Consider the following 20231-nt stretch of genomic DNA (forward strand, 5'->3'; position numbering starts at 1 on the left):
CTTTCTTGTTTTAACCAGCCAAAATGTAAGAGTCTTTGTGCTATATAGATAGACAGATAGTCTTTGCAATATACATTTCCCCAGAGATTCACTTAGTTATTGCAAAATGTCTCATGAAGTAATACCTATTTTGGATTCTGTTTTAAAATTTCCAAAGATCTTTGCTATTTTTTAAGCTATAGAACAAATCAGTGCATTGTAAAATTTATATTCTTTTTTTTTTTTTTTTTTAAACTGAATAAATCACTCTGACAGGTGAGGAAATAGATATCTCCCTGCTGTGGATATAAAAAATGCATCCATCTTTGTACCGAACCTCTAGATTTCATGAATGTTCTCATACTAGACTTTTACAACTGAAAGACAGAATAAAGATTTCAGCAAAGCTTTATTTTAAATGCATTGGTTTTTGAAATCTAGAGTGATTGTTAAGGTAACAAAATGTTTTTTATTCAGCTTTAAAACTGGGCATTAATGGTGAAAAGGAAACATGGCTTCATTTGTCAAGGTATTTCAAATTGAGTATTATTTATGCTAGACAGGAAGAATAAGAGCTGAAGAGGTAGTTTAGAAATATTTATGACTTTACTAAATTGCTTACAGAGTCTAATCTGATTTTAAACTCTTGGTGTGTTGTTTTTTTGTTTGTTTGTTGTTTTTTTTTTTAAGAACCATTTTACAGAACAATGATGATTTGCAATATGAATTGTGAAATTCCAACTTGATCCAGCTCCACTGTAACTTTAGTGCCAAACTCCAAACTCTGTGTAAAGTGTGCATCCTTCTACAAGGCCACGTGATCTTTGAAAAGTCATTAACATCTCAAAGTAATTTCTGTAAATATCAGCATGCATGTTTTGATCTGCTATTTCCTGGAACTTCACAATAATTTCTTTTTTATTTACTGAGCTGTTTTACCACTTTTCTTTCCTCCAGGAAAAGTGCTCACTGCTTGACATCTAAAGGATGTGATATGGGACAGTTATAAATGAACCTTTGGCTTAAGAAGAGGCATCAGGTAGACTGAGAAGGTCAGTGCCACTGAACTGTCTGCTACATAAAAACAGAGCTGAATTAATATAGATTTGAGAGCCAAGCTTGTAAAAGCATTGTTACGAAAACTTAAATGCAATCTAATATGATGGGGAAGTACAATACACGGGGAGTCTGGAGGGATTGATACCCAGTAAGTGTTGCAGACGCTAAACGTCCATTGCTTGTGTAACTTAGATTTTACTAAAATCCACAGACATTTTGCCACTCATATCCACTCTCTCTGTAAACTGTAATTTTTGTGAGCCTGTGGGAGAACAGTTTCAGAATTTCAAACATCCATAGCAAACCAAAGTGTTATCGGATTTGTTGTCAGATGAATATGCAATGCTGCATAAAGCATGCATTTTAGATCCCAGATTATTTAGGTTTACATGGACAAATATGAAACTAAGCTCTTTCACATCTCCCAGAAGCAACTGGTATTTTAAAGTGACACGTTGGTATTCCTGTATGCTTTTTCCCTAAGAACACGTGCTAACAATGCCTTTCCTACTGTTGCAGATATTCATAATACATTGTTTAGATGACTTAGTAACCAATGACTACTGGAAAATATGATGAACCAGAAAACAAATGTGTAAAAGGAATCAAAATGTTCAGCTATAGTGAAAACAGCATAGGTTAGAATATTAGAAGTGCTGTATATAAGAAAATATGTTTGAATATTGCATGCCCTTTTTGCTAAAATGTTGCACTGTAGTCATCAATTTCAAAGAATAAAAGCTTTAGTTGTAGTTCTAGCACTGAGTAACAGGTTGATTCTATAAAAGGCCAGAGGAAACTACAAGTAAAGAACATCACTATCCATCACTGGACAGTGTGGCACCCCAAATTGCCATCACTTTCGGGCACAACTGAAATTACACTGAATTAATGTTTCACAGCGGTGGATGGGAGTTTGTCTCAAGCTGGTAAAGTGGGAAACAGTACACAAAAGGAAGACTGCAAATCTTCCAGAAGGAGTTCATCTGATCCTTACTGTCCTCCATACACACAAAAAAGAAAAAAGCTAAAAAAAAAAAACAGTTTTGGAAGTAAATGCTAATGCTTTCCATTCTCAGATGAGAGAGTGCTAAAGACTACAGAATTCTTCCTGGCCATTCCAAACCCACATTTTCACCCATGTGGGTGAAAATGCTTTAACTGTCCAGATGGAGGTTACAGCTCCCTGAACCACAGGATGCAGAATACTGGATTTAGGGTCTCTCCAACATATTTTACTTTGGGAAAGCACCCTTCTGACAGAGATCAGTTCCCAGGTTGGTGGACTGGATTGAATGCTGGGGCTGGGGCAGGGTACTGAATGAGGAGGGCAAATCCAGCAGAATGTTTACTGAGCTCAATGTGAAATTCTGCCTTATGTGGTAAAATGAAATCTTGGCAACAAGAGATGCCAGTGTCTGAAAAAATGAGGCTCACTTAAATTATTGGGAAAAAAAAAAGGTAGTTAGTACTTCAATAAATACTCTCCTCCTGTGAAACATTTCCCAGAAGTTAAAATAGTATTTTTAAGATCCATTAATTGTGTTGGAGGATTTTTTTGCTGATTTGATCTATGGCCTCCACATTTAGCTGTTCTCCATCTACGAAACTTAGGCTGTCTTTTAATACTCAATGATTCAGGGATGCTTATGTCATACATTAATCCCAGATGATCTTCTGGGAAGTTAGATGGTAGGATGTATCTTGAATGTGTACATTTTGTCAATAGGTAGGGAATTTCATGGTTTTTTTTAGTATTTCTCTATTAAATTGTAGATTTAATCCATGCTGTGTTAAGAACACTGATTTTATGTTGATGGATGCTAAATGAAAGGCCTTAGGAGAGCTAAAGAAGTGTATAAATTCAGGTTTATTACCAGTTTTCTCTTGATCTTTTTCCCTCTCATAATTTGGGGATGAGTCTCTCACTTTGACAAGTTCCCAGAACAGCAAGTAGCCATAGTAGGCTGTTGGACATATGCTATTAAAACCGATTGTCCATGGCAGTGCTCAGACAATTTAGATGTTCTTTTAAACTTATTTTTGTTCCTTTTCTGTCTTGAAAGCCAGTTTTAACAAGCAATACTGAGAGGTTTTGATTTACTGTTATGAGAATGGTTTTAAATGGGCTGGCACTTTCACAGGAAGATGAAAAACACATTCATGTTATGTTTTCTCAACCCTGGCTGGGATTTCAGGAACATAAGCAGGTTATCCTTTAGCTGTTCAAAGGCTCCTCTGACGTTCTCCAATGACATTTAGATATAGCTTAATGTGTTGTTGGTGATTTTTAGGCTAAGCTACTAAACAACAGTCTGTGCATGTGGGAAGTCTCTTAATAAGACTGAATAATTCTCTGGCTGCACTAAAACTGGGATCTTTCAGAGGACAACTTTTTCTGGCTCGGTGATCTCAACAGATGTTCTTTACCTCTTCTTTTCTACAGCTCGAAGTAAAAGATGCATTTCTCTGGGGTTAAACCTTAATAATGTTCTCACATGACTCTGTAGTTGTGGTTACAGTAATATCTGCTTATCAAATTCTACTTTGTCCATAGTTCATGCAATTTTGACTGACATAAGCTGTCTTGTCTTTCCATTCTTCTACATACACATGATTGTCACAGCAGAATTTCCCAGTTCTCTTTTAACAATATAGGTAGGGTTGTGAGGTTTGAGGTCTTATAGGATGAGGAATTCTCTTTGGGAAGTAAAAGTATTTTTTCACATCATTTCCAGGGTTGTCTTATCTTTAGCAAGATTAAATGATTATTAGCTTTTGAGTTTTGTGATTAAAAATAGGGTCATAATTATGTAAAAATAAAACAACAATTGACATGGTGAACTAATCCAGTATCTATCAGAGCTATTTATTGGAAGTTTTTCTGAGGTAATCTGTGAAATCTGTCAGCTCACACACATAATGGTGATGTCCAGAAAACTCCAAGTTATTCAATTTCAGAATGAATATTTTTATAAACATCCAGGGCATCTCTTCTGTGAGCATGCATAATTCTGCATGGTGCACTCCTCAGACCAGTGAGAGAAATCCTTACAGATGGAAGAGTACTATTCTACAAGAGTCATTTTATTCCCTGCATGTTGTTAAAACTGCCACTTCTCTGTGAAAATTGAAGTTTATATTTACAGTTTTGCAAGGACCAGAGAAAAGCATTGAGAGGAGAGAATGTGTGGTTTTTGCTATTTTTTAATTCCAAGTAAATAAACAGTTGAGTTTCCAATGATAGCAATAATAATGCTGCTAGTATGGTAAGAATTGTGTCATAAAGATTCAAATGCTTTTATTACCTTTTTGAATATGGCTTTAATTAAATGAAAAGCAAGAAGAGGAATAGTAAAAGTAAATGAACGCCTCACAGCAGACTTTAAAATGCTACAAAACTGCAGAAAGAACATGGCCAAAACTGGATCCCTTTGAAGTCAGTGTGAATGGCAGTTTTTGTAGATGACTTCTTGAAGGATGTTAGAACAGACTGTTACTTCACATTTTAATTAGTCCTGTTGCATTGAGGTGAACAGTTTTGACTAGTTATCATGTAACTTCATTACATTTTTACCCTGTTTGCTAAGTCAACTCAAATAGTCTTTTTCAAATGCTTTTTTCATTCTCTGACAGTGAAGCAAATGGCTATGTGGTGTGTTAGAGCAGATATTAGAGTACTGATATTTCTAACCTGTGCGTGTTAAGACAATCCTTATGATATATGAGTAGAAAATGCTGTAAAACACCCCATCATTTGTGCAGTGTACTCTTCCTTTCAGTAACTGTCTGATTCTTGGGAGGTTTGCCATGCCTCCTCTCCAACACATAGACCAAATATTCTATTACAAACTAAATAGGTATTAACTATATTAAGAGTGTTAGAACATTACTAAAACTGCATTAAAATGTTCTTAGTTCATAATTGCCTGGCTGGAGAAAGTCCTTAAATTCATTCTCATTTTTTATTATATCAGAGAAAAGAAGTTTTTGGAAAACAAACAAACAAACAAAGACAAAAAACATGTCATACAGTTTTAGCTTCTATAAACAAAGTGTTTTTTGTTTTTGTTTTTTGCATAGAGAGAATGAAATAAGTTTGAATTCATCCACATGATCATAGTAGAATTGTACTCAAGGTGGAAATGGAAATGTAGATGGCATAAATATTGTCATTCCTGAGATTTTTTCCAGGCTTTGCTAGCCTTGGATGCTAAATCGTAAGTTCTTTTGTATTGTATAAAGCTGGAGATGCTGCAAACTTTTTGCTCAGGAGCGCAATGCTTTAGGCTTTTCTTCATGAAAACTCATCAGATTCCTTGGGCTCTGGGTACACAGATTGTTTAGCTTAGTCCTAGGCCTTTGTTCAGAATAGTGTTGGAAGAGAGGGTAAATTTGTATGCCACAAAAGACCTTTATTGTGTTTTATTTTGTCTTCTACCTATTATAAGTGTATGCTGTAGCTTGCTATTTCTGAAACTAAGATCGGTGTAATCAGTGTTCTTCAGTAGAGTTTCCAAATGGAGAAAGCAGGAAAATGTGTGTTTGAAGATATGACACAGGATTCAGGGTGCAGTGATTAGTCCACAGCCTCTGGAATCCCTGCTTAAATACGATTAAGTGCAAGATCCCAAAATAATCTGTTCCATTTCTGGATGATATGTAAAATGCAATACTAGCCATATCCTGCAGCACCCCGTGTCACTTAGGTGTGTACAAGTCCAAAGCATTTTGTAGAGAAATCTCTGATGAAGAAAATGCACCTTTCATGTGGAGGTTTAAAGTCTGGAAGCTTATCAACACTTGTCAAGAAGAATATTAATTAAATAAAAAAGTAGAGCCATTAAAACTGGTGGCAAAATTCATTTTATTCACTGTACTTAGCATGATATGGAAGCAAAAGGTTAACATTTCAGTTACTGGCTGCTGCTTTTTGAAGTACTATGTGAAAAAAGAATTATGCTTATCTGACTAAAAATTATAGGTTAAGATAATGGTTTTTCAGTGTCTGAAAATTTAGTATTAATTGCCGTGTCAGGTAATAATGAGGTAACTAAAGGTTAAAAACAAGATTTGGAAGGATTTATAGGTTTATAAACAAAGTTAAGTTTAGAACATCATGCCAAAGCAAATGATGAGGTTATGAATGTCAATTAGCAGAAGAAAAACATGGTGAAAGAAAGATTACTGGTATGAAAAATCCCATTTTAAAGTTTACAAACCTTTAAACTGTTATCATGTGAATAGGGAAAGTGGTAATTTTTATGAACATACATCCTCGTGCCATTGCTACGCAAATTAAATTCCTGTGTAGAATCCCCTACTGCTTGCTATGCAGAACTTGCTGAAAGAGTAACCATGCTTTCACATACAGAGCAAGCCCAGAGGAGGGCCATGAAGATTATCAGAGGGCTGGAGCACCTCCCCTATAAGGACAGGCTGAGAGCTGGGGTTTGAACAAGAGGTCCCTTCCAACCCAAACCATTCTGTGATTTGGTGATCTCTGATGGCAACCCCTTGAGTTTCCCAGAACAAGATAAGAGGAGGGTGAGAGAATGGTCATTTGGTCCAGAACGTTATCTGTGTTAGAATGTTTGTGTAGCTGGTCTTTTAAATCTGTGAAAGTGCTGGAAAAAAACAAAAAGATGAACACAGGCTTTGTGTTCTTTATAGATAATGCATACATTTATTTCCTAGATGAATTCTGAAGGAGGATCAAATGCTATTTTTGGTTGATTAATGGGATTAATGTTAGAGAGTCAGTAATACTAGGTGACAAGTTCTATTTTTTTCCCTTTACAGTAAAACAATTACAAAATGTAATTTCCTCTTACTCTCTTCCCTCCCCTTGACCACCTCACTCTGATATTGTGCAGGGTGTCTTACCTAGTCATCTTGTCTGTTTTGCCTCTATGTGGTACTGATTTACCTGGAACGTAGGGCAGATAATTTTTAGTAGCATATTTTAGTCTTCAAAGCTTGAAATTGTTTTTTGTTCCCGAAGGAACAATAAATTCACAGAAAACAAAATATTTGCTGCCTCTTTCTCAACTTCACCTCACGCCAGTATTTTAGTAATTTGTCAAATGATTCTTCTCTGCAAAGTTATGTCATTACTGCACATGGCTGGATGATTTTGAGACATATTCCAGAGATCTTACATGGGCTTAATGGAAATTTCAGTATTAGAGATGCCTGTTACTTATTTTTTATTTATTTTGCAAACAATAACACATTTCAGATCTTTCCCTGTGCTTAACTTTTGACAGCTAGTAAGACATACACTTACATCTTTAATGCATTTCTATCTGAACACTGGCTTTCAAACTACCTGAATGTTTATTATTCACTAATATAGCAGTTATTATTAATGGAATAAGTGCAAGTACAGAACAAGTTTATTTTTGTGCATATTATCCTGATTTCCTAGAACAGTCTTTTAAGCAGCGAAGTACAGTTAGGAAATAGGTAAACGTTTTTGCATGTTATTTTATTTCACATAGATTTGTACTTTCAAATGGAAGACAGTAGGAGTTTGATCTTGTTAGGTATGTGCAATTTTAACCATTGTATTTCTGTGTTGAGCTGTGTAATGTAGTTTATTTTTTTATTCAGCTTTTGGCAGGATATGAAACATTAGTTTAGAGGATTTTTATTGTATATATGAATCTAAATCAATCTTCTTTTATCAGTGTATTGGATTAGCTGATGTCTCTGAGGATGGGATTTGAAGAGTCATCTGCTCTTGTGAATGCCTTTTTATTTTGTTAGTCACAGATAAAATAAATGACTAATATTCCAGGCTACATTTTCAATTACCTTGTAAACAAAAAATTAATAAGATGAGGGGGTCTGTTGGAGTGAAGTAGAAGCAGAAGTGTGAATGAAATATTAATAAAATTAGGGAGATGATGCAGTTCAGACCAGTTGTATTCAAGGTACTTCTTCTCTACACTAAGTTGACAGATTTAGAGACAAATGTTTTGTGATATTGTAAGGCTGACATTTGTATTCTTTCCATAGTAGCTCTGAGTTAATGCAGTCAGCTTTCTAGTAATACGTGAATTAAAAAAAAAAAAAAAAAAAAGTGTGTGAGCACTGCAATAGCATCAGCTGTAGCATGAAGTACTGGTTTGGACACAGATCCAACACAGCACCATGCATAGAAAACAGACTTAGCCCAAACCAATAGGAAAGGACAGAGTGAACAGGTCAATGCATGTCAATGATTAATGCAAGAAATAGACAGTAGATGGCTTCAATATCCTCGCTAGAAAAGCTCCTGTTTGTGTGATTCTTAGTCCAACATTAGCATTTGTGTATTCCTAGAAATTTTTAGAAATCTTCCTTACAGTCCTGAATTAATTAGGTTTTTTAATCTCTCTGTTTCTTTATTAAGTCGTCCTGTTGCATCTAAAAATATTTTTCAGAGAGAAGTTTGTTAATATCACTGATTGAAAAGTGTGTTTTGTTCAACACACCTCACTGTAGATTTTCAGTCACATTTTTGTTTTACATCGTGAAAGAGGTTGTATGGGTTTTGTTTGTGGTTTTTGTATTTTTTCTCCCTTAAAATGGCTGAGTTGTAGTCAGTTGTCTGACTGCTATGAGGATGAGATAGATGCTAACCTGCGCACATCTTCTGAACATTTGTTTTCTGTCCCTGCAAGGATCTTGGATCAGAAGCACAGTACAATGTTTTCTTAGCATTTGTGTAGAGACATTTCTGATGAGTGAGGAGAAACATTTGGCCTATGTTTTTTTTTTTTTACTCTTTCCCCTTCAGTATGCAGCAGAAAGAGTACAAGGAGGAGGATGAGCTTCTCTATAAATGCTTTGGCACAATAAAGCTAGCAACAGGTTGGCCACTATAATGCTGTGTTTTGGGGTACCTTCAGTGAAACATCATGGATTTACGAAACCTTAACTGGGAACTGGACCTACATACAGTTCCCTTTCACCCATTTCATATGGTGTTCTGTTGGAGCATAAAACAGAACTGCATTCAGTGCTTCTTTTGTATGTAAATCAGTGTCCTCTAAACTTGTATAAATAAAACAAGCAAATAATATTTCTTTACATGAGGTGTGATGTTTCAGTAAAGGGAAATTTCACCTCTCTGATTCTCAATGTAGGTGTCATCATTATGCAAAGTCAAATGTCAGTGCAGTTTCTTGTTGCTGCCTATCAAACTGAAGAAACAATTCATGCCATGCCTGGGATCCTCTGCAGAGGCCAAAGTCCAGCATATACACGTATCATTAACCATTGCCATCATTAATACTCTACTGCCACAACTGTCAGTGAGTTTATTCTTGCCATCACCCAGTTCTGAGGTTGCAGGAATCACACTGAACCAAATTTAAAAGGGAATTGTTGTACATCTCAAGTTGCATCTTCAAAATGTGAAATCTTCCACTACATTGATTATAATATTTTATTCAGCAGCAGAGAGAACCAGGCATAGCTGAGCAACTTATGTCATGTTCATGGCATCGGGACTGTTGCTCATAACTTTATTTGAGAAGGATGAAAATATCCTACTGATAGTGCTTAACTTGATGCTTATATTGAGAGAGGTGGAAAGAAGCATATCTCTACACGGATTGATAATCCCTATTTCATCCAGTTTATTTCCATCTCTTTGAAAATGCTAAAAGAACGGTTTATCTGCATTTTTATTGTTTTCTTTAAATTCCTGTTGATAGGTGCTATTTCCTGCTTTAAGTGTTCTCTTCTTCCCCTGTTCCAGGCTCCACCACTCATTGTTCCCACAACCTGCTCTACATAATCCCCATTCCTTTTTCACCTCCAAGATCTTACTCAGTTTGAATTTGTACAGGGAATTTTGCTTGGAGGGAAGCACACCAAAGTTGTTTTGTGCATTTCTTGCCACCTTCTTCCTCCAAATTCTGTAGGTTTTTACACTCAGTCCTCTGGAAGGATGTGGGACACCACAGGCAATCATAATTTTATTTTAATGAAGTTATTTTTCAGTGAATTAAAATTCAGAACTGTAAGTTTTCAGCTAATTAAATATGAAAAATGACCCAAAAGTGCAACAGGTCCTGTTTTCCATTATTAAGTTCAATTTCTTTCCCACTCTATTTTCTGCTTTCAGTATTAAGCAGATTTTCCTCATTAGCAATAAAATCTAAAAAACAAGAGTGAAAGAAAATGTGATAAATTAACCATAGAAAGCTAAAATCTTGCAGCTTGGTTCTTTATAAACCAAACATTATTGAATTTTCGAGTAATGGTCTTATAGTCTCAAGTAGCTGGAAATTAAACAATTGGTGCTTTAAGTGTTTAAGCACATTGCTTGTGATCTAATTGCTTTTGCTATAAATGATTATACCTATTCCTTATTTAGCATGCCCAATGCATCCACTTAGACGTGCACGATTCACTTGGTTCTTACTTCAGGATAGATGAAAACATTGCACTGAAGTAGGAAGTTAGGACTACGAATGTGTAATTTATTTGAACTTGTATAAATGCTACGTAGGCTGATGTCCATCTGGTTCAAAACAATCTGTGAAAATAGAGCATAGAAGCAAACTAAACTACAAGTCTGCCACTGAGTATGCCCTATAACTGTACAGATATTCTGCACTTCAGGGTAATAGCAAATAGCAAGTCTGTGTACCGGGTTATGTATTCCACCCCAGAGCATGCTTTCTTGCATGCTGACACATGGCCAGTTGCTTTGGTTTATGTTCTACTGAAGTGATGGAAAATAGTCTCTTTTAAAGTAAAGGGTGAGGGAAAGGAACAGTGCTTAATGGCTGCAATTGGGCAGCAAAACATTGTATGTAAATTTACATTTTCTGACTTCTTGTGTAGACAGATGGTTGGTTAAGTCAAAACCTAAAGATATTTCCTCCCATGATGATTCTGCAAAGCAGTGCAGCAGATTGTCAGATTGTATACTGCTCTAATGGGACAGATTCTTTGACTGCTGGGTTGTTGTGGTGGTTCTAATGCTGTGCAAATTGTAGCTCAGTGCTGGATCCTGGTGGATCAGCGTACGCAAGTGGCTGCAGTCGCACATATTCCTGGGTGACTCAGCCCGTGAAGAATAGTAATTTCTGGCTTCTTAATCTCCCTTCTCTTAGACCAGATGTCTGAAAATAATGAAGATAAACCCACGGTTGTATTTAGTTCTCTGAATTATAGGGTGTAACTTTTAAAGTCCTCTAAGCTCAGCAGCTCCATCCAGCCACCTCCAACCCCTTCTTCCCCAGGAAGATAACTTTCCTGCACTTGGTTCCATTTCTGCCTCACTAGTAGCATTCACCAGATCTGAGTGGCCAAACTACCTTCCATTTCTTCGTCAGCCTCCTTTCTCCAATATATAATCAGGTTGCTGTTTGCTCTAAGAAACAATTTGATACGCACTTCTGAAGTGAGGCTCAGAAAAAAGTGCTTTCCAAAGTCTATCAGTCAGGTAACAGAAGCAAAGGTACTTTTTGAAACTGTGAAGCTGTAACATCCACCTTGACAAGACTGACTCAGTGTATTAACCTGAAATTTCAACCTCATCCTGACCGATGTATTGTGTCAGCTTCAGGCTTTGGAATTTAGCTTTGAAACATACTTGTTTCTGAACCTACATTTAAAACTAAAGTAGTGAAGTTATTTTAAAAGAATGCTTAGACTAAATTCCTTGGAAGGAACAGTTTAAGTTCCTAAGCACACTCCAAGCCCTTGGTTTTTAAGTAAGAAAGCAGCGTGAATGAAAACTGACTTTGATCTCTGTCTTTCCTTAAAAGTCAGTGCTCAGGCATTCATTTAGAAGACCGCATACATTTTTCACTAGAGTCTGTATGGGTTTTGACATTCACAGTTAATAGTGATGCTTTATGGGCCGGAAAATATAACCAGTGAAAGTGTCAGGGCCTGATCCTGCTTTCAATGAAGCTAGTGGAATTTTAACTACACCTTTTTAATAGAAGATTAGAAGCAAAAAGAATTGCCATTCAATTGCATTTAATGGTTGTTTATCTGCATGGTTCAGATTTACTCGCACTATTTTGTGACTATATTTAAAAAAAAAATAATCTCCCATTTTCTAGGACATTGTTGTATATTAGGCTCTCCATAATTAATTTCTCTTTATACAGCAGATAAAAAAAAAACACCCTAGTTTGTAGGTGTCAAAAAGATGCATGTTTTCTCACATACACGTATTTTCTTTAATTTTACACAAATAGTTTATTATTGATGCTTTTAAAAAGACCACAGGAAGTATACAGACTTGATTTTTTTTTCTGTTAATACCAGACATTCTTTTTTTGCTTTCATTTGTAAATTCTTTAAACTCATTCTACAGAATGGAGAAATGGACTTTAATTATTTAAATGTACACATGAAGATAATAAGAACTGGAGTCCTCATTTTTAGTCACCTACATCACTTTTATGGATCTATAACCTGAAAATTCTATTTTCCAAAATGCCACTACCAGCACTGGTTGCCATTTGTCATCTTGGTAAAACATTTAACTTCTAACTTAAGTTATCACTTCATATATTTAAATTATCTTATATTTGAAAAGGATCCTTCTGTGTCTAAGCAGATTTAGGTAAAGCAATGCTTTTGACTCAAAAATATTCTTATAGGCAGTTACACTACTGATGTTCTGGTAAAATCACATAGGGGATTCTAAAAAAGTGACGAGTTGAGTTAGTATTACCCTGGGCACAAAACTCTGCTTAAATGCATGTTCCTGTGAAAGGTATGCTGTGGTAGTATTTTTGCATTCTGCATAAATTCAGTGCTAGTCAAATGTCTTTTGTAGCTGAAAATAAACTATGACTACGCCCTTTTAATATGGTGACGAAAATAAAAATATGCTAAACAAAGTATTTTGGGCACTGAGATATTCCAGAAAAGAAAGGCACCATGAACACTGAGAGCCTTATGTTTGAAGAATGAGATTATTTATTAAAACAAAAAGACTTTATTGACCTGACTTTTGAATGACCTCATCACACTGCCATAATGATATGATAAGAATTAAAGTGTCTTTTGTTTATAGTGTTAGTAGAAAAGATGGTTTTACCAGTGACTTTTGTGTTGTTGAAATATGCTGTGCAAAATTCCCACTGAAATTAGCCTTTATGTTATATCTTCCATCTTGGATTGCAGTAACTTTCTTTTGTATTCTTTTTCTTTTAAACACATTTAGTGTAAAGAGACAAAAATATTTAATTATCATCAGGCCAAACCTAATTGAAGAATAAACAAGGTCAGTCAACACAGTTTAATAAAAGCTATACTATCCAACCAGATAATTTTGTATTGTGCATTTGTACTGTTGTACGAACTATAAAAATCTGAAACAGCTTAAAACATCATACGCTTATTCAGGTACTTACCTTTTTAAAAGCAGCATTGAGTGGAATCTGTAGAAAGTCCCCACGGTGTAATCAATAGCTGATTAAAATGATGAGCCTTTATGGAATTATTCTGAAGTGCACAATCTGAAATTAGAGGAAATTTACTGACAGTTATATATTTTGTTCAAAGAAGGATTGCTCAGACATATTAACAACAAAATCGATGTCTGTTGCCTTCTACAGAGTACAAGGACAATGATTTATCCTGCAAACATCCTTCAGCTGAGTAACTAGGTAACTTACACTGCATTGCATGTACGTTTTAGGCTCCATTTCATGAAGCAGGATTCCAGTGCAATGAGTGAAGGAAACAGATGGAGCAAGAGAAGGACAGATGGATACAAAAAAATTGCAGCCACCTTTTTTTGGTACCTGCATATTAACTGCAATAAATTGATTTATTTTCATTTACTAAAATCGCAAAATTATAGATTATGAAGCCAAAGCACTACAGAGCCCCAAACCACTCAATTTTGAAAGCATATTTTTGTAGTGATTAGTAAGAGTTCCAGATGGGTTACATAGGAGAATAAAATTTTCTGCAGACAAGATTCTTAGTCTCCAGTCTTTTTTTGTTCTTTTTTTTTTTTTTTTTTCTTTTCTTCTTCTGTTAGGGAGATATTAACATCTTTCTTATTTGAAAGGGGAAAGTTTAATTGGTTATTCTGCCATACTAGAAAGCCATGAAGTGTTTCTTGTAAATCAGAGACAGGCTGCTGAAGTGAGTTTGCAAACACAAGGGAGCTGCTGCTGCATCATGAGGGCTTTGGGTAGCCTGGGATAGAACTAAACCTGGAGATGCTAAGAGTCAGGGAGACCCCTTCCTGCAGCAGCCCTAGATTTCATATTTAGAAAATAAAACAGATCTACTCTATATATACCAGCAGTCCTTATCTGCTGCATGGCACAGCTGCTCTGTCCCACACTTGACCTTGACTTAATTTGATCTTCCCCGTGGTTAAATAGGAAGTTCAGCTGTGAGCCAAATAATTTCTCAGCACCTCTCATTCTACCAGTAACTGCCAGCTTGTTGCTGATACTGTTGAATTTTTATATGAGCATCAGTCTGTTAGAAATTGGATGGTGACCATGCAGGCAATTTGCGTTTATTTCAGAATGTTTTGCAATTACTACACTTTCAAAATTGTAGAATGCAAGTAGAAATCGCCCTCGTATTCATGTATACATGCTTGAGACATGAAGAAATATAGTCAAAGAACATAATTATTCTCATGCTTGTGAAAATTTTTATCAGAGGGTTTTCTCGCATAAAGGCAATCCAAGCATAGCTACTATATTCTAAGCAGATAGGAGATAAACTACAAAGCTTTCTTAAATTGTCTATCTGAAAGAGAATTTAAAATCTTAACTGGGGTCAAAAGTGATGAATTCTTTCTCTTTTTTCATTGTTTAGAGATGGAAAGGAATAGTAGCTTAATCATTTTGATAGCATACAATAACTTTGGAAATTAAATTTGGACTGTAATTTAGTATTAACTCTTGCAATTCTTTTGCAAACAAACTTGTAACAGATGAACAGACACTTTCTTAAATCCTTACTATCAGTAATGGCCCTAATATATAGCCCTTCAACCTACTGAGACCTGCTAGAGTGTTTTGTGAAGAGCATCGTCATACTAGTACAGAACTACAGTGTAATTATTTTGAAGATGACCAAGGAAAAGCTCATACATACTGCTGTCAGTACTTATCAGCAGTAAGGCTAAGTGATGAGCAGCTTGGTTTATATATTTGATTTGTATTCAGCCTAGATTTACACTGCCCTTTCTCAAACTGCTTGATCGCTTTTAATTCCACAGAGGAATGCTTTTAGAAGGAAGTGCAGTCTTGTACAAGGTTCTCAACAATTACTAAATTTGGGCTTCTTGCCCTGATGTGGAGAGAGAAATGCTGTCTTATCTACTGTAGAAAAGAGGGCTTTGTTAAAATCTCCTGGCAGTCCTCAGCTATTATGCACTGAAGGCTGTTACCCAAGTGCTAAAACTTGTCTGAGCTACAAGAAAGAACAAATCTCTATAGAGTGGTCAAAACCCAAGTGCTTGATCTTATTTCTACAAAAAACAAATAACGGCACACTTGTTTAAATGCTTTCTTGAGCTATCCTCCCTGTATATTTAGTTCCACTGTTCTGCTCCGAAATAAAGAGTCCGTACGCATTAATTCATTAATGTAACATGAGATCACTATGAAACAGCTGTGGGACATGCTTGTCAAAAAAAAAGGTCACCATCTTCTGTACAACTACAAATGGGAATAAATGCTCGGTATTTTCACTGCTTTTAAAGCATCTGTCTGGAGCTGAGTATCCAGCAACCTTCCTGTTTAGGAAATTACTCTTGCCAAAAAATTGTTTCTTCTTGTGCTTTTGTGTGTTGCAGCCATCCTTCCTTCTAGAGCCATGCTGTTCCCACAGTCAGAAATCCCTAATACTTTTAGTTGGAGAAACTGCAGAATATTAGATATTATAGGTGATGTGTTTTTTTTAAGTTATTCTCCTTTCCATCCCAGATGAATAGTGATCTGTAAATAATACCTTCTTTATACCTCATGTGTCTGTTCTTGTAGAAAAGCGCTACTAAACTGTGAATAGATCTTCACTTAATTTCAAATCTTAAATTAGTGCTTAGTAAGAAAATCAGGCTGGACTTTACAGATGCACTGCTAAGTAGTACATTAAAAAAGAGAAACACAATGCTCAGTTTTACTGGTGATTGTTAATGCCACTTTTGCTCATGTCTTTGAGATTCTCATCTTCTTATTCCAAAATATTTAAAAAACAAAATGGAAAGTCCACAGGCAAGAACTTTTTCACCTGACATTAATTCACTAACTGTGGGGGAGGAGGGCGAAGGAGGTGGAGACTGGGGACTGGGGAAAGAAACTGGAAAGGCCCAAGGCAGGTTGTAACATTTTCAAGCTGTGACTAAAACCAGTTTATATATGTTGGCAAGTGCTGAGTGAATGCAAAGACAAGCTGAAGGAGATGGCTAGGGTCATATAGTGGAACATAAGCATTCAAACATAGAAAACTATAGCAAGGTTCATGATAAAGAGGATAGTTAATGAATGTATGAAAGAACTTAGGAGTTAACAACTCAAAGACTACTAGAAATAAAACTTGAGGAAATGGGATAACAAAAATAAAGTAGTAGAATCAACAAACTTTAAAATGCCATAAGAGATGCAGAAGATTTTGATCCATGTATACATATATGTGTGTGTGTGTACAAAAATGCTGTGATTAATAAGTTATGTGATGTCAGTTCTGGGGAGGGTTAAGGTTGGGAAGAGAAGGGGATAAGACAAAAAAGAATGGCAGACTTTCAAGCGATTTTCAGAACAGTGAAAAGTAAATAGGGTGGTGAGACTGGTGACATTCTTTGGAATGTTTACTTCTAACAATTGAGTATTAATTTCCAGTGAGAGAAAGGAATCAAATAAGCTTGTTGTCTTTATATGGTCAGTATAGGATCACTTGTTAATGAGATCATTTAAAAAAAGTACTCAATTCTGAATTTCTGATAATACTTCTTTCTGACTAGTGGCAGCCTCTTTACCATTACAATAAATTATATTGTTTTCCCTTGGAAACTTCTTGAATTTGCTTAGAAATTACAAAATGCTGGGTACCTGCACAGATAAGAAGGGATTAAGCAGAAGCCATTTTGTAAGTAATCAGATTTTGTGATAATGTTCTGCAGAATGACTCGTGATATAGCCACCTACTTAGCAGTAGGAGGGGTGTGTGTAACTAAAGAACTTATTAGAATGATGAAGATCATGTTCAAGGCACGTTAATTTGCCTCAGCCCTTTTTTATTACCCCCAGGCATTCAGCTTGCTAAAGAACTTATCTCTGCAGATGATGATGTCTGGTGTATGATTTGTTTCATGTCAGCTATCTTTCACACACATCTGTCTATTTCTTTGCCTCCATCCAAAAGGGAAAGTGTAGGATCATGTCATTGCATGTCCTTGCATATGAAGACAGGCATTTCGATGTGTTCAGCTTCTGGCAGAGCAGTTCAGTAATATTCACTACCTATATTTTTAAGCAAACCAAAATCAGTTATGGCCATTGTAATTCTCAATGTACTTCAAAATAAAGACTGGTAGGCTGTTGATTAAGAATAATAAATTACTCAATATACTTAAACCTTTCCGTTTTTAGAACAAAATGCTTATTTGCTTTATCTGTTTCCATAAATTTAGAACTGAATCTCAAGCACTGATTGTCCTTATGGTATTTTCATTCGGAGATGTCAGGTATTTCAGAAGAAATTTTACTTCTAAAAAATCTTGAATTGCACCTCTATTATGCAAATTTTATCCTTGCAAAGCTAAATGGACTTTACCTGATTTTAAATCTTAAACCTTTTGCAAAATGCTTCTGATAGATGATGGCCTCAGCATTAGGAAAAAATAAATACTGGAATCAAATCTTCTTCAGAATATTTTGTTTGTGCCTGTGTGTATGAAAACACAAGGATGATAAATTGACTATATATGTCTATTTCTTCTGTAATGATGTGCAGCAGAAATGCTAAGTCATGGCTTGAAGCAGTGATAGTGCACCTGGTGGGAAGGCAGGGCCAACCCAGGGCAGCTCAGGTGCATGCCCCTGAGTGACCAGAAGGGTGGAACCAGGATCCATCTCTTCTCAGATCTCATCTAAGGGTTGACCTGAAGCCTTCCAAAGGTAAGCTGTTTTTCTTTTGTTTCTGCATCCACAGTTGCTGCACTTGAGCTTGTTCATATTTGCTGTAGCCACAAACTCTGCCACTCCACTGTTACTGCTGTGCTTTCCCTTGCATTGTAGCATTACATGATCACTCTAAGTTGTCAGTAAGATACCTGAGAGTAAGTGGTTGCTTCTTTAGGCAGCAGCAGACTTTTGATCTCTGTTAAACAGTGGTTTGTCATGAGTTCATGTCACCCGTACTAAAATGAAGCTCTATTTTGTTTCAATAAAACACTGACCAACATCCAGTCCTACAGCTCACAATTCTGTGTTATTCTTTGCTTGCTTTGAAGTCAGCAGAACTTCTTGTCACCAGCAAAAGAATGAGAATTGGGCTCCTTGTGCTCACTGAGTGCTGTAAGAAATTCCATTTTAGACTCCCACCTCTTACTGTGTTTTTGTCTGTTTCACACTGCAGTGAAAAAGGCTGGTTGTATTTTAAACAGAGGCTTATCATAATATTTTACACTCTTATTTAAAAGTCTGGCCAGTATAGTCTNTTTTTTTTTTTTCTTTCTTTTTAATGTATTTCCACTTTCTCTGTATTGCCTGAATATACTGAATTTGAAGAAACTTTGCTTCACAAAGTGCTTGCTTTGGTTAGTTATTTGGTTAGCTTATTTAATCATTATCCTGTGATATTTGTATTGAGTATGTAACTTAACTTGCTGCTTGTTCCATGTTCAACCATGTCCAACCATCGATTCTATGAACCAGAGCATAAATTCTGCCATAGTGCTTTCATTAAAAGGCAAAAAAAAAAACAAACAGAAAAAATTAAGCTTAAGAAAGAAGACAGGTAAATAGTATCATTTAGGAAAATGCATGTTCATCTTCTCTGCTGAAATGGTTCATGTCTAAATATTCTCAAGTTCTCTGTTTTCCAGAAAGTTCACATTTGCCCATGTATCCTACCTAAAAAAACATTTTCCTGTTTTGTGAAGCTGAATCAAAGACTATCAAAATTCAAAATCATTTACAGCTGTAAACAACACCTGTGTTCCTACCAAGCGCAAGTAATAAACCAATGCTATTTTACAATGCTGGAGATTAAAAAAAAAAACAACAACAACAAAAACAACAAAAACCTTTCTCTGTATTATGAGAAAGGAAGTCTTCATTTCTAGAAATCAAGAAAAATAATATTTAGAGGGTTTTTAATGAGTCAAAGTTTATATTAATGTGATATGTTTCAAACTTATGAGAAGAAATCACCTTTACTATTCCTGCAGTACTAGTACCAGAAATAAAATCTGCAAGTCGTTTACACAACTGAAAATTATTTCATATAAAAGGTGGGAATGTGGTATTTTTACCTCTAATGAGCTGTGGAGGTTCATTAACTTCAAAGCATTGCTATAGTGAATTATCCCATGTGCATGGAAACTTACACATACAGTATGACAAGTAGGTCTCTTATCTGTGTGCAAGCCTTGTGTGCATTTTACAGACAAGAAAGGTAAACAAGTAATAGTGCTATAATTAACTTTGTAGAAGAAGTTAATCAGGCTTATTTATGTTCACGGAACTCGCTTCATTTCTCTTAAGAAATTGATATGTGTTAGCTTCATGTGCTTGTATTTTTGGGCCAGACTGTGAGAAAATGGTGTGAGGCCATCTTCTTCACTTGTGATATTATGTGGTCTTTCACATTTATTTTTATTACCAAATTTTAACTCCTTATTGCTAATTTTTGTCAGAGCACCCTATGTTGTACAATGAACCATTTCCCCTTAATCCTTCCCCCCTCCCCCCCATTCCAGGCCTCATTAGCAGAGTAATTAATATCTATTCAAGAGGCTTTTTTCTATGTTTCTTGAAGTGAGCAGAGGATAAAAGAATTTCCCTTTTTTCACTATTTTTGAGCATTCTAATATTCTCTCTGTGCCAATTCTGATTAATTTTTATATGACAGAGCACTATATACAACTGTGTGAGTCTAGAAATAGAAAGCAATAAACTGGCATCTTTCACCTGTATGAAATGCATTTCATGCTCTTTTTTTCTGTTATGCCTGCTATTAAACTT

The 20231-nt window shown here is 35.6% G+C and overlaps 1 protein-coding gene across 1 annotated transcript in view; it reads right to left on the bottom strand.

The window, feature by feature from the left end:
* Window positions 1–20231, bottom strand: part of B3GALT1 (beta-1,3-galactosyltransferase 1) — a 150827-nt gene that overhangs the window by 37367 nt on the left and 93229 nt on the right. Inside the window, exon 4 of the mRNA XM_015868611.2 lies at window positions 13422–13526. The gene's annotated coding sequence lies outside the window, so the exon portion shown is untranslated. The remainder of the gene's footprint in view (window positions 1–13421; window positions 13527–20231) is intronic.

This window comes from Coturnix japonica, chromosome 7, assembly GCF_001577835.2.
Source record: "Coturnix japonica isolate 7356 chromosome 7, Coturnix japonica 2.1, whole genome shotgun sequence".
Classification (NCBI taxonomy): Eukaryota; Metazoa; Chordata; class Aves; order Galliformes; family Phasianidae; genus Coturnix; species Coturnix japonica.